The sequence below is a fragment of the Mirounga angustirostris genome, unplaced genomic scaffold (assembly GCF_029215605.1).
Source record: "Mirounga angustirostris isolate CCGP_5_RB_7025 unplaced genomic scaffold, mMirAng1.0.hap1 SCAF_9, whole genome shotgun sequence".
Taxonomy (NCBI): Eukaryota; Metazoa; Chordata; class Mammalia; order Carnivora; family Phocidae; genus Mirounga; species Mirounga angustirostris.
Genome location: NW_026991717.1, coordinates 112,112,209 through 112,125,916, shown reverse-complemented (window position 1 = coordinate 112,125,916; position 13,708 = coordinate 112,112,209). Strand labels below are relative to the sequence as shown.

The 13,708-nt window shown below is 43.1% G+C and overlaps 1 protein-coding gene across 3 annotated transcripts in view; it reads right to left on the bottom strand.

Annotated features, from left to right (window-relative positions):
• The window catches only part of RAD51B (RAD51 paralog B), a 562,202-nt gene that overhangs the window by 38,012 nt on the left and 510,482 nt on the right, over nt 1–13,708 (bottom strand). The window lies entirely within an intron of this gene.

Sequence of the window (13,708 nt, the reverse complement as noted above, 5' to 3'; positions counted from 1 at the left end):
TTCTCATGCCATTCAGGAAGCACTGAACAAAATGTTTGCCCTCCAAGACAGCTCAGTCTAAGAACCTGACTCTTAGGGCTGGAGAATCATGGTAGGCAGAGGAGCTCTTTGGGGGAACTGGGGCATTGGAAAGTATTTGGGGTCTTATATTAACCATGTGCCGATCAGAGAGCTTATGTAGAGCATGCCAGTCAAGGTCCGTCAGGAAAACAGGACTCATCTCATGTAGTTAAGAGAGAGAATTTAATGTTGGGAACTAGTTACAAATGAGTTGGAAGAGCTGAAAGGAAAACAGGGGCAGTGAGGCAATCCAGAGACTAGCAGCGGTAGGAAGCCACCACCATCCTTAGGGCTGGAGGAGCAAGGGAAGAGGTCCTGTTACTAGAACCCAGAAAATAGAGCTGCCCAACTCCAGCTCTTTGTGGAGCTGGGACCACACAAAGGTCATGGGGGAGGACTAGTGTTACCACCACCCGAGACACCACTGGAAGCAGAGAGAGGGAGGCAGAAATACATGACTTCTCCCATACTTCTGCCCTCCACCCTCCCTTCAGGACCCCAAACTAAGCAGAATCTGGGAAATGCAGATCGTAGGATCAGTTCCATGTGGTACCAAGCAGAGCAGGGGAAGGACAGGGAGGGGATCTGAGCAAAGAAGCAATCGACTGGCATGACCCAGTAAGGCCTGGATTCCTAATTCCCAATTTGTAAATGGGGATCTTTGAGAAAACCTTGAAGCCTAAACTGGTAGTTCTCCAAATTAGTTAGTGATTCCATATCCCTGGACTTTAAATATGCCAGAATTCACGGGAGAGGAAGACACAGTTATCCATATGGCCCTCTCCTCTCTGAGCTCAGGGGCTTGCATGCATAGTTTGCACCTTTCCCTTTCCCCTGCAGGTGTTTTCAAACTTCATTTTTCATACATTCTGATGCCCATTGTCTTTTTATAGAAGTCAGGGTTCTAAAAGAAGGAAACAGTGCCGAGGGTGGAGAAGAGAATGCTGGGCTGCTGGAAGCAATGGTGTGGGGTATGTAGGGGAAAAGAAAGTTTTGACTCAAGATTCTGCACAATGATAAGAAATCCCTTCTGATCTCCAAGCTAGTCACTGAGAACAGTCATTGAGGTCTGAGCGGAAGAATGGGAACAGCCACACTGTCACATAAAGCAGGGTTGCCTCTTCTCTCCCTCCCAGGCCTGTTCCTCCTCCTGTACTAGCCCATTCAGTGGGTGATGACCTCATCTACTCACTTCCATCAGAAACGGCCCCTCCTTCCAGATTCTCTCTCTGTGTAGCTGTTGATCCTACCTCCTGACCATCTCCATCTCTTCCTTCTCCATCTCAATGGCCACTGCTTTGGTTCAGGTCCTCATTTCTTTCCATCCTATTGCAAACCCATATGGCAAACCTCTGCCTGAGAGAACCTTGCAGTACAGATCTGATGTCATAGCCCAGCTGAGAGCTCTCAACGGGGCTTCTGAGAGCTGTCAGGGTCAAGTCTGATTTGCCCTACCTTTCGTTGCTTTGCCTTTATACACAGATTCCATTTCCCCGCCCCACCCATTGTACAGACACACACATACCCTCCCCTGTAGCACTAAAGAAGCGCTACTTCTTTGCAGTTCCCACCCCAGAGCCTTTGTTCATATTGCTTCCTCAGCCTCCTTCCCCATCTACCTGGCAAATCCTGATATACCGTTCAAGTCTTCTCTCAAACATTATAACTTCCTCTGAATCCTTCCCTGATCAGATCTTCCCTGATGAGAGTTCTGACCATCCTAATACTGATGCTCACACTATACTCTGTCACAGTTCCCTCAATACCTACTTGTAAGTAGTTACATGGCAGTCACTCTCAATTAGGCATTTCTCCCTCCCCTACGGTTCTTCAGGGCAGGAAACTGGGCTTTATTTGACTTCATATTCCCAAAATTTGGCACACATATCTACCCAGAAAGGATCTGGAGGTAGAAAAAGAGGAGTAAGGGATGGAAGGAAAAGGGAGTGTCCAATACAAAGAAAACTTAATCGTGTAGTCTAGATAAAAATACAACAGTTATAAGAGGATCCATGTCTATGGTTAGAGCACATGCAAAGGACTATTATTACAATTACAGTCTTTAGAAGATTTATTGCTAAAGATTTTAAGTTATAACATACACTATTTCTTAACTGAGGAAAAATATTAAGATTTTTCAGAGATGAAAAAAAGACTTCACAGATGCTGTGGCAGTCACTTAGCCAACTTGTTTCAGTGGATTTTCTTTGAAAATATTTAGCCTTTGGACAACATTACACAACATGTAATGAGACCCCGTATGCACTGGGGTCCTAGAGACAAATGAAGCCCTTGGTAGAAATGTCTGCTGTTTAATTTAAACTGAGATTATAGGCTGGTTCTGAGACAGACTGGCCTTCTCAAGTCAATGGGAAGAAATGCTAACAGACTCTTAGCAGAGCCAATCCCAGGGATCTTGGAGCAAGGTCTAAACGAGAAAAGGGAAGTGGGAGGCATAAAAAGGTAAGGCTAGTGCTAGCATGGAGTCACAGGTAGAAAATGGAGATCAGTCACAAAGAAGAGCCTAACATTCCTGTGCCTGGGCAGTATAGGAGAGTATGTCTGGAGAGAATACTGTATAAATAGCTACAAATAAGACAGAGCAGCTAGGTATAAGGGAGGTTATTGAAAGGTTAGAAACTGCACTGGATCTACTGAACCTCTGCACTCTAAGGAGGGACCTGTAAGAGAACATAGAATGCCAGAGTTTTCCCGTTCCAGTAGACATTCACTGAATCTCCATTAGGCTGCTGGGATAATACTTTCAAAGAATAACAGACTACTCAGAAAAAATTTTAAAGGTAAACCATGAAATTGATTACTATGTGGGGAAAGTGACTCTGCAAAGACAAAATAAAGGGATAAATATCATTTATATGTCATTCTCTATCATCCATGAGGGAAGAGGTTATCTCCACAGGCTGCACCACTGTACCTCCTGGGTCCTGCAGGTTCTCACTTGAGGAGACCAGGAACGGGTAGGTACAGGTCTGTCCCCACTGTGGGCAAGACTCCACAGAGACTTTCTCTTTCTGCTTTGACATCGTAAATATCAGACATGAAGCCAAACCCAGAACATGGAAATGATGCTGGCTGGAAAGGCCAGAACTTGGAAGTTGAGAGAGGAAGGGCCAGGACTTCCCCTGACAGAACGGGGAGATGTCCCATGGAGCTCATTCTTCCTCAAGAGCGTTCTGTTGCCACATAGAACCACATTGCTATAGGAAATAACTGATGACTATTTAACAGATAGAAGAAGCTCTCTCAAGGTAATGACTCATTCCACTCTTTGAGGGGGGCATTCTGCCTAGTACAACCACTGAGAGTGGCCACACCACAGTGGTTGAATGGAGAAATTTCCTGCAAGTAATTCCAAGCAGCAGGCATGAATAATCTTACTTTAACATGGGAGTCAGTAGAGGATAATGGTTAAGAACTCAGGAATGTAGGGGCGGGATTATATGTATGTGTGTGGGGGATGAGGGATCCTTAGAAGCCATGGGACTCAGAGCAATTTTTAAAAGTTCTATAAACTTTAATGTACTCATCTAGGAAGTATACCCAGTAATATCTATCTCGTAGGGTAGTTGTGAGGTTTGAACAAGAGAATGCCCACAGAGCACTTAGCAGAGTAATTGGCACAGAGGAAACGCTCAATAAAGGTTGGGAAGACAGAGCAAAGAAGTCCGAAAGCCAGGGCTGGAGGGGCTTTGGGTGATTTGTTCTCAATCCCTCCCAGTTATACCAGATGCCTCTGTTCTAACTTTTTAAGGTTTATAACAATGAACTTCATTCCAAAGTTTTGACATTCAGAGAATTTTGTTACTTAGAGTCATGGATCATAATTCCAGCTCCAGCTCTCATTGCCAATTCTGAGTCGAGGATTCAGAAAGTAGGCAGTGGGGTATAGCCACTGTAGCTTGGCTCTCTAAAGGTGTTCTCAAAATCACAGTCCCTTTGGTAACAATAAAACAAGGGTCCAAGACTCAAGCACACATGCTCTTTGTCCTAGATGCCAGAATTCTTAAGGTCTGCCAAACCAAGAAAGGAAACTTTCAGAAAGATACCCTCTGTGGAAAATCTCTGCTTCAAACATTTGAACTCTAAGGCAGTTGCCAGGAGCCATTGATTTAAAAATCCAGGGAAAGTTTGGGGAGGGGGGGTGGGCAGGGAGAAAGTGTGCAGAGAGGGGCAACAGGGTAAGAGGAAGGTTGAGGGAAGGAAAGAGGGCATATGTCAACTCTACGGTAACTGAAAATTCCAAATTATTTAGAGCAGCAGAAATAAGAAAAGCTCAATGACTTATATTACAGTTGACAACAATCATGCATTAGATAATGTTTAGCATATCATAAAATGTTATGGTAACTCATCAGACTTACCTAAATTCAAACCAAATCCTAGAGATGTATTTGATTTGTCTTTCCCTATACCTCCATCATGTAAATCCTCAGTCTGCTTCCCATCCCCCCACACCAATTTCATAAGCCATGAAGATTTTAGAAGGGTCTGCACCCACTGCCCCAATCAGGTTGAAATACAAACCAGCATCGTACCATGTTGTGACCCTCTCGGCCACAGTGGACCCTGGGGAGAAGCAGAGACCACAGGCCCAGGCAGGGCACTCCTTGGGCAGGCATACTCCCCTGGCAACAGCAACCAGATGACGAATTCTCCAAGCTGGATCTGCTTCAGCCATATGTGTGACAAGCTGTGCTATTCAAATCATACACACAGACAGGGCAAGGAGCATTTCTGAATCACAGTCACATGCCAGGAGTATTTCTCAGCCAAATAATGGCAAGAACAAGAGGAAAAAAAGCAAGAAGCAGTCATCAACTCCTTCCTAATGTCCCTGGCCCCAGAGTGCAAGGTGCTGTTCTAATATGTAATTCAGTAAGCTTTGGAGGTAAGCTAAATGACATTCTAGATCCAGTCACCCTTGGGGGACAATCGGAGAGAAAGATAATGAGGACCATTCATTGCAAGCCAAAAGAATCATCACTAAGGCAAGGCCTCATTTTCCAGCACCTCATTTGATTCCTAAAGTAAAAAAAAAAAAAAAAGAAAGTGCCTACATCTCAGAGGACATGGTATATAGCAAGAAGATTTAGGCTTGGAAGTTAAACTTGGTCTCAAATCTTGATCTACTACTGAATAGTTTCTCTATTTGTGAAAAGGAGATGATAAGATCTCTGTTGAAGGCTTGTTGTGGGGTCAGTGGAAATAATGCATGTGAAAGGATCAAACGTGATGCCTGCAACCATAAGTACTCAATAAAGACTAACCCCCCAGACTCCTGAGACAATAAAGAGGACTTTAAATTAGTGTTGCCTGGAGCACCAGAAGCCAGCAAGGATGCTCTTCACTACCAAACTGTGGGATCCTGAGATAGCAGGAAATGGGTCTCCACTCGGGCTGCCTCCTTCCCCCGTTCCACTCTCTTTCTCAAATGAAGATGCAAAGACTCAAAAATATGATAATCACAAAGCTTCTCTCATTCTTAGAAGACCAAGCAAACAAAAGACCAGAAAACTCCAAGATTCCCAAACCATCACATAGCCCTTGAAGCTAGGCAATAGGAAGCTCAAGATGAAGGGTGACTCTCCATGAGCACACGTGACCATCTGTGGAAGAGGGGCAGAGAAGACAGCCTTGTTTGCCGGATGTTGTCTATAAAGAGTCATTCGTCTGGAAGTCCATGCTCATTGTGAAGTTCAACTTCTAAAAAGTCATGTATTCACCAAAAATTTAAAATGCTGATTTCCTTCCTTCCTTCCTTCCTTCCTTCCTTCCTTCCTTCCTTCCTTCCTTCCTTCCTTCCTTCCTTCCTTCCTTCTCTTCTCTCTAAGATTTATCTATTTACTTAAGAGAGAGAGAGCGTGAATGAGAGGGGCAGAAAGAGAAAGAGAATCTCAAGCAGATTCCCCACAGAGCGTGGAGCCCCATGTGAGGCTTGATCTCATGACTCTGAGATCGAGACTTGAGCTGAAACCAAGAGTCAGTCACTTAACCGTCTGCACCACCCAGGCGCCCCTAAAATGCTGACTTTCATCTGGTGATTCATTGCAGTGTGGGGTGGGATGGTGCTTTAAAATATATATATATATTTTTGCAGAGTTCTGTAGAACCTTTTTATAAGCCACTGAAAGTCATAGAGGATGTAAATATCATTTTGCCTGCAAATCCGGAAAATTGACTGGGCTAGGGCACTTTTTAGCCCAGAGTTTCCTATTAAAAGTCAGCATAGTAGAGTGAAAATAGCAACAGATTAGAAATTAGCAGAATTTAATTCCACTTCCATTTGTGCTACTTATTAGTCGTGTGACCCTGAATAGGTCACTGAACCTCAATTGCTTACCTCTGTCTATAAAATTAAGTGGCTAGAATACAGTGTGGTTCTGAGGATCACCCTGCTGAGAATCACTGGAAGTGCTTGCCCTTATGGAATGGTCACTGGGGCGGGGCCTAGGAATCAGCATTAACAAACACCTGTGATTTTTTAAGCTGGCTGTAGTTGAGAATCCCTGGATAAGATCATCTCTAGGAGGCATCTCAGATGGGACATTGTCATATCCTAAAGGCCTTTAAGGGCTCTAGTGAAAGCGCTGGTTCATTTGTAAATCAGTTCATAGTTTATGTAGCTCTTGCTTTTCCTAACCAAAGCTGTTGCCCCATTTTCTTCTCAGTCATAGCTAACCAAAGCCAAAATACAACATCCTGTCCAACCTTCATTCTCAAATGAGCCAAATACATTTCAGTGCCCTTGACTCTCAGGTCACCGCCTTGTCCAAGAGATCGCATAGCTATTTCCTATGTTGTTTCCCAACTGAAAACACTTCTCCTCCCTAGCCGACAACAAGGTCTTCAGTTTGGTTCCAGAGCCCTGTGTCTCTTCCACTTCCTGCAACAGCTGAGATTTCTCTGGAAATCTCTCATTCATATATTCGCCCTGGTTTACTTAGCAAGTTAGAGCTGGGAGGGTCACTGCATAAGGGGATTTGGTACCAGACAGTGTATAAAAATAAAACTAGTTAGAGCTGGAGGAGAATGACAGAGGTGATAAAATACTGGGAAGGTGAGTGGCTCAGTAAAGGGGAAGTCGCCCGAACACTGTGTGAGTGGACTGGTCACTCAGCCTCTCATGGTCAGAGATCATGATCCTCAAAGACAGAAATAAGGACATGTACTAAGTTTTCCATAAAAACAAATATATTTGATTTATAGTAGTATTCTTTATTCACAGATAATGTCTTCTCTATTTTTTGGTGTTAAAGTATCTTTTCCTTTTTGAAATGGTGCTAAAGCTTAATTTTAAAACTCTGCCTTTTAATGACATTTAAAACCCTGTGATGGCCCCCCCCCACCCTTATTTTGTTTTGATTTTGAGTTGAACTTCTCTTGACTCCCTGTGGCTCAAAATCTCCTAGGGAAGACTGACTCTTCCCCTCAGCTAAGGTACAGTGTCTATCATGGCCAAGGCATCTGAAAAGCAGACCCCCATCAGAAGCATGAGGGCAACTGTACTAATGAATTTTTAACTGGCAATTTCCAATGGAACCCCTTCAAGGGAAAGTTTTCTCTACTTGAGCCCATTTAGAAGTAGTGATTTTTTTTTTTTTTTTTTTTGAGTACATTGACTTTTTTCAGAGAGAGTCCAATGGAGTTTGGGGGGTTTTTTGGTAGGTGGTGGGGAAGGCATTACTATTCCTATTTCAAATGTGGAGACAGAAACAGGGAGTGTCCAACTGGGTGTCTATGTTGTCCTTTCTCCGATGGAGGCTGTCTTTAAGCTCTGAGTCTTAGCTCAATGTATTCATTTGCTGTTACTGCACAACTTCAGGTAGGATTTCCTCAGATTTTAATACATTTGCCTGCTGACCTGAAAAAAAAATCCTTTTAAAAGTCACCATTCTGGGTTCCTCTTTTATACATTTTCCCAATCTGCTCAATACCTGTTAGAGCACTTCTGATGAAGAGTGTGGGCAGGGGGTTAGATTTCACACTGAGCAGTTCTGAAAAGGGATGGGACATTTATACCCAAGGCAATGTACTTGGCTGGGATTCTATGTTCCCTTTGCTATTTCTGCAGACATTTATGCTTAAAAAGAAATTTCTCCCACCCTGCAGCCAAACTTCTCCTCTGGCTGGATACACACACATACACACCAGTCTCCTTTCCTAAAAACAGCAGATGGGTTGAGGTAGAAAGAAACAGAATAAACACAATGACCCGGAGCCATTTTACAAAGGGAGAGGGGTTCATTTTTGAGTGAGGGCAACTAAGCCTGAATTCCCCTCTGGAGGAATCTGTGAATAGCGAGATATAAAACTATGACTTCCATGAGGCAAAACATCCTCTTCAATGTCTTTCTTTGGGTGAATATGATTCTATGCCTGACATTCTTGCCCCCAACCTATCCTTCAGCTTATCTGGGAGAAAATATTTCTCATCTTTCTTTTAGTTAGTCAGTCCTCCATTAAGCCTATCCAAGCACAGACAGCAGAACTCATGACTGGTTGGAAGATGGCAACAAAGATTTCTTATCCTTCCCCTCAGCCAACGTCCACAAGCTGCCTGTTCCCTGCAAGCAGCTGCAGGACCCCTTTCCCTCACTCCGCCTGGGTCTGTGTTTAGGTCTCTGATATGCTTACACAGAGGAATTCCAGCTAGGATTTCAAGGGAAGCCTGACTCTCACTCTCCCATAGCCCCCAGCAGGCCGGTTCTGCAAAAAGATACTCCCATCCTCAGTACTGATGCAGCATTTCTTTATGAGGACCTGCTTGTAATTGTCAAGGTCTGATGCCAATCTTTTTAACTGACAATTACTAATACTTTAAAGAAACTATTAAGCTGTGTAACTAAATTCCTATGGGGAAGAGTGATTCAAATAAGCAGTATGGCCTTCTTCCTCAAGACTGGGTTTACATACGGATACGAGGAGTTTCTCTATCTTTCAAAATATATGTATTGAATGTGTAAGTGTCAAGCATTGTTCTGCTTCTGAGGGTATACAAATAAGATTCAGTCACAGCCTTCAAGGGGCTCACAATCCGGATTTCACTCGTGCAAGAACAGAGACAAGTACTAGGTGAATCTGTGGGCAAAACTGAGGGAAACGGGGCTGATTAAAGCTTGGTGTCAGGAAGTCTCCACAGTGATGGTGTTTTGAGTCTTTTAAAACACAAAATGGATACTGAGAGAAGAATTATATCACCAGAAAGGAGACACTAAATACCTCCCAGATGCAAAACAACCTGGGACCTTGAGAAAAACCTAAGGATTCCAGTAAGGACCAGGAGTTTGAGAAACATTATGGGTCTTGTCAACAATTTACTGGGTACTTTAGGCTCTTCCCTCAAGTGTTCTTTAACTTCCAGGTGACTTCTAAATAGAAGATGAAAATATTATTATAAAGTCCATTTAAATAAACCTACTATATGAAAAAGTGTCTCTTCCCAGTTTGTTGAAATGAGAGTCATAATATTTATTTCATCAAGGGGGTGTGAAGCTTAGTTGGGATTAATTTCCTTCATGACTCCTGCCAGGATACTAAAAAATTTATACAATCCCATATGTGGTTTGTAGGAACGGATTTCACGACGACTTAATGAAAAATAGTATGGATATTTCACCAAGTTTTTTCACCATTCTTTTTTTTTTTTTTTTTAAAGATTTTATTTATTTGACAGAGAGAGACACAGCGAAAGAGGGAACACAAGCAGGGGGAGTGGGAGAGGGAGAAGCAGGCTTCCCGAGGAGCGGGGAGCCCGATGCGGGGCTCGATCCCAGGACCCTGGGATCAGGACCTGAGCGGAAGGCAGACGCTTAACGACTGAGCCACCCAGGCGCCCCTTCATCATTCTTTCAAGTATAACCGCCCTCACTCCTGCTTTTCCAGCCCCCCATGACGGCGCGCCTGGTCACCGCCAGCGCCTGCTGAAGGAAGGCCTCAGCCAGTCCGTTGTGTGTGTTACTGCTTCACCGAACACCCCAGGGCCTTCCTTTGCGGAGGGGCCTGCCCTCTCCTCCACGCTCACTAGACCCATCATGCGCATGCAGCTTGTACCATTTACACATTCACCTCTTCCCCAGGTGATGGTGAACATCTTCAGGGCATCGACTTACCCATAGTTTGAATCACTGGCATCTTACATGGTGACTAGCAGAGAAGAGGTGAGCAAATCCAACCTTGTCAAATGACTGAGGGCACAAACCCTCTGCTCTCATGACAAGGCCAAAATCAACCCGTGTCTTCTGAACATGGGACCTGCCCTCCCGTTTGTCTTCTTTTCCTGTTCCTCCTTACCCTGAGCTTTCCCTCTACTCTCTCTCTCAGGAATATCCATTTATCTATTTAGGGCAGCAGTTTTCAGTCTTGGCTGCACAGTAGAATCACTTGGGGGGACCCTTTACAAATAAACACCGGTGCCTGGCCCACCGAAGCAGATTCTGATTTAATCGGTTGGGGTGGGGCTCTGGTGTTGGTATTTTGTAAATGCTCCTGTGATGAGTCTAAAATGCAGCCAGGCTTGAGAAACACTGATTTAAAGTGATAACTCACCTCCCGTCTTTTAAAAAGACTAATGTGGCTCCGGTGAGTTTACCTTGTCTGGTTTCAAAGCAGGTACCGTCTCAACCACTTATTAGGTAACAAATCAAACACTGCCTTATGACCGCGCTTCACTATTGGTTTGTTCTTTGACTCTTGCACTTCATTTTGATGATTTATGAGTGTATACACACATGGACCATCTCTCACGCTAGACCAGAAGAACCTCGAAGGCAGGAACTCTGTCTTCCACTTCTTTGCATCCCCAAGCCATGCACATCGTGGACCGAAAACATATTTTTGATTATTAAAAGAAAAAAATCCAAAATACTAAAAGATAAAAAAAAAAAACAACCTAGTAGAGGCCATTTTATTTCCACTTTAAGGACATGCCTTTGGTAAGAATAAAAATGTTGCAAAAAGGGTGGGGCAGGGTAGAAGCAGACTAGATAAAGAGCAAATAAAAGTCAAATGGAAAAAAAACTAAATTAGTCCAAAAGAAAATGTTTCCCAGCTTCTTAAGAGGGTTTTTGCAAACACTGAAGCAGAATAAACAAGAGAATTAACTTGGCTTGTACCCTGATAAGGAGATTTCTTTCTCGGTTATATAATTTTACAAAGTTTCCAGGGTGTAAAGAAAATAATCAGCCAGGGAGGACTCCTTCCCTTGGACTATACAATTCAGCTCTTGGTTTAATCGGCTCGCAGAGCTGCTCAGCTTGACCTGACCTCCTTCCAGCCCTGTGATCTCAGACTAAGCCTCACATTCAAGAGCCCTGGTATAGAGCTCAATGTCATAGAAACGGGATAAAACATAATCCTCATTCCATGTCCTTGATCCCTTGGTGTAGTGGCCTCTGTGCTTTGGTGGGGGTGGGGAGAGCTATACCAGGTATGTTCTCCTGGTGGTTCGTGTTCCAGAGATCTGCTGATGCTGGAATGATCTAGGCATGTTCTCTTACCAAGTAGTGCTATAAAGAAGTATTGCTTGGAACAACTACCTTAAAGACTAGCTTAAAGTACTGTTTTGTGCACATATCTCAGAAAAGGTTTATCTTCATATGGCTTCTCTACTTTGTCATGAAGTTAAGACCACAGGAAAGGCTCGGTGAATCACGATGCACATCTTCTGCTAAAGCGAGATAAGTTCATCAGATGGAGACATGTTTTCAACATCAAATTTCATCCTAGTTATTAGGCCACAAATTGAAGGACTGGTCCCAAAAGGCATGCACATTTCTATAGATTAATTAAGTGTACGTTCTTTTGCCTGGGTTGGCCATTTTAACACTGGTCATATTTTACTTTGCTATAGCATTTTATTATACTTCACTATTTTATTTACATATTTTACTAATTAGTGTTTGAAAACATGATTCAAAAGCATTTAACTCTGCTCTTGATTGATTAGCAATGATAGTAACATGTTGTCATTTGTAGATTAAGATAACACCACTGACTCATTTGATAGGATATGAGTTGATAAACTGTCACTGATCTATCCATGCTGTGCTCCTCATTCTTCTTGTGACTAGTGGCCTGTGTTTGACCTTATGAGCCCAAACCAAGAGCCTCCAAAATCCTGCAGTTACCAAAGAGACATAAAATAATAGCATTTGTCCTATCAGCTACTTCTACTGACATCGAAAAAAATGGAAATGACAGGCTAATTTATTACAACAAAAGGAAAAGAAAAATATGGCTCTAACTTCTTTGTATACTAATAAATGCTAGCTAGAATTGGTTAAACAAGGATCTGGGAGTCTGGAGTCCATGCTACCATATATAACAGACTACATCACAAAATCAGTATGTGCTATCTAAAACCTAAAACAGATGAACTACACATTTTCAAGGAATGGGGTTAAAGATCCATGACAATGAATGGAGCAACACTGATTCACAAGGACTTTTGCTTCTTCAAATAAGAGTTTAGGTAGCAGTGCCTGACAGCTGCAAACTGGGTTTATTTAACATAATTTATAACCTACGGTACAAACCAAAGGTCATTAGGTTCTACAGGAACATCTCTGGCTATGTTCCACTGAAAAGAGAAGTATGGATTCAGAACCCAGGATACTTGAATCATTGGGGAAAAGGTATCACTGAGGTAATGAGCACGCCAGGGCCTGAAAACTTAAGAATGTTCCCCTAAACGAAAACAAGCAGCTCCATCTTCTCAGAACATGGCTGACTCAATCATCAAGCTGGAATGTTATTTACACAGTCCCAAGCAAACCAAGAAGAATCCTCTGGTCTGTAACCAAGGGCACTCGGAAAGTTATGTCTGGAACAGGCAAAGGCTAATGTCTGTTTCTGATGATTCCTGACTCCTTGAAAGATAGCCAATTTACCTAATGCAGGTAAAGGGCAACAACTCCTTGCCACCTCCCCCAGAAAGGACCACCAGCATGATATTTCATGCCTCTTTAGTGAATAACTTGGACTGTAATATACTTAGCAAGATGGGCAAATCTGGATTCTGAATTCTGCCCCATCCAACAAATCAGAACAATCACCCTATCTTCTTCCTCCTCCTGCTTGTGGGAGAGGTCATGATGGAACCTGATTCACACAACAGAATAAAGTTGAGGTTAGGCATTGGGAAAAATAAATTCCCTAATTATGAAACATTTTACCAAAGGGGTCAGACTATGGTGTCCCTTTCTTTAGAGTGAAAGAAAGGGTATAGAAAGTTAAACTTTCTGGATGGAAGGGGTGGGGGAGTTCTCATTAGAGGCCAGGATAGAAATAGGGAGCTCTGGGAGAGCTATCATCCTTTTGTGTGTGGGGGGGGTCTCTCTAGCACCTTTTGGTACGTGAACCTACTGGCTTAGTAGTTAATGCACAAGTACCCAGGATCTGGGCAACAGTTTAATCACATGGCAGGATCTGTCTGGCCTATGGTTTTCAAAGCATACTAACCTCAAGAAAAAGCACCATCACTATTTAACTTGTACCCAAATTATCTAGTCCTCAACAAATACCAGCTAAGTGAAATGATCATACACCCTTTAGAGATGGAGAATTTGAGATCCTTAGAGGGTGGACCTTGGTCACTTCCAAGCCATTGGCAAATATCAGGAGGCATGCT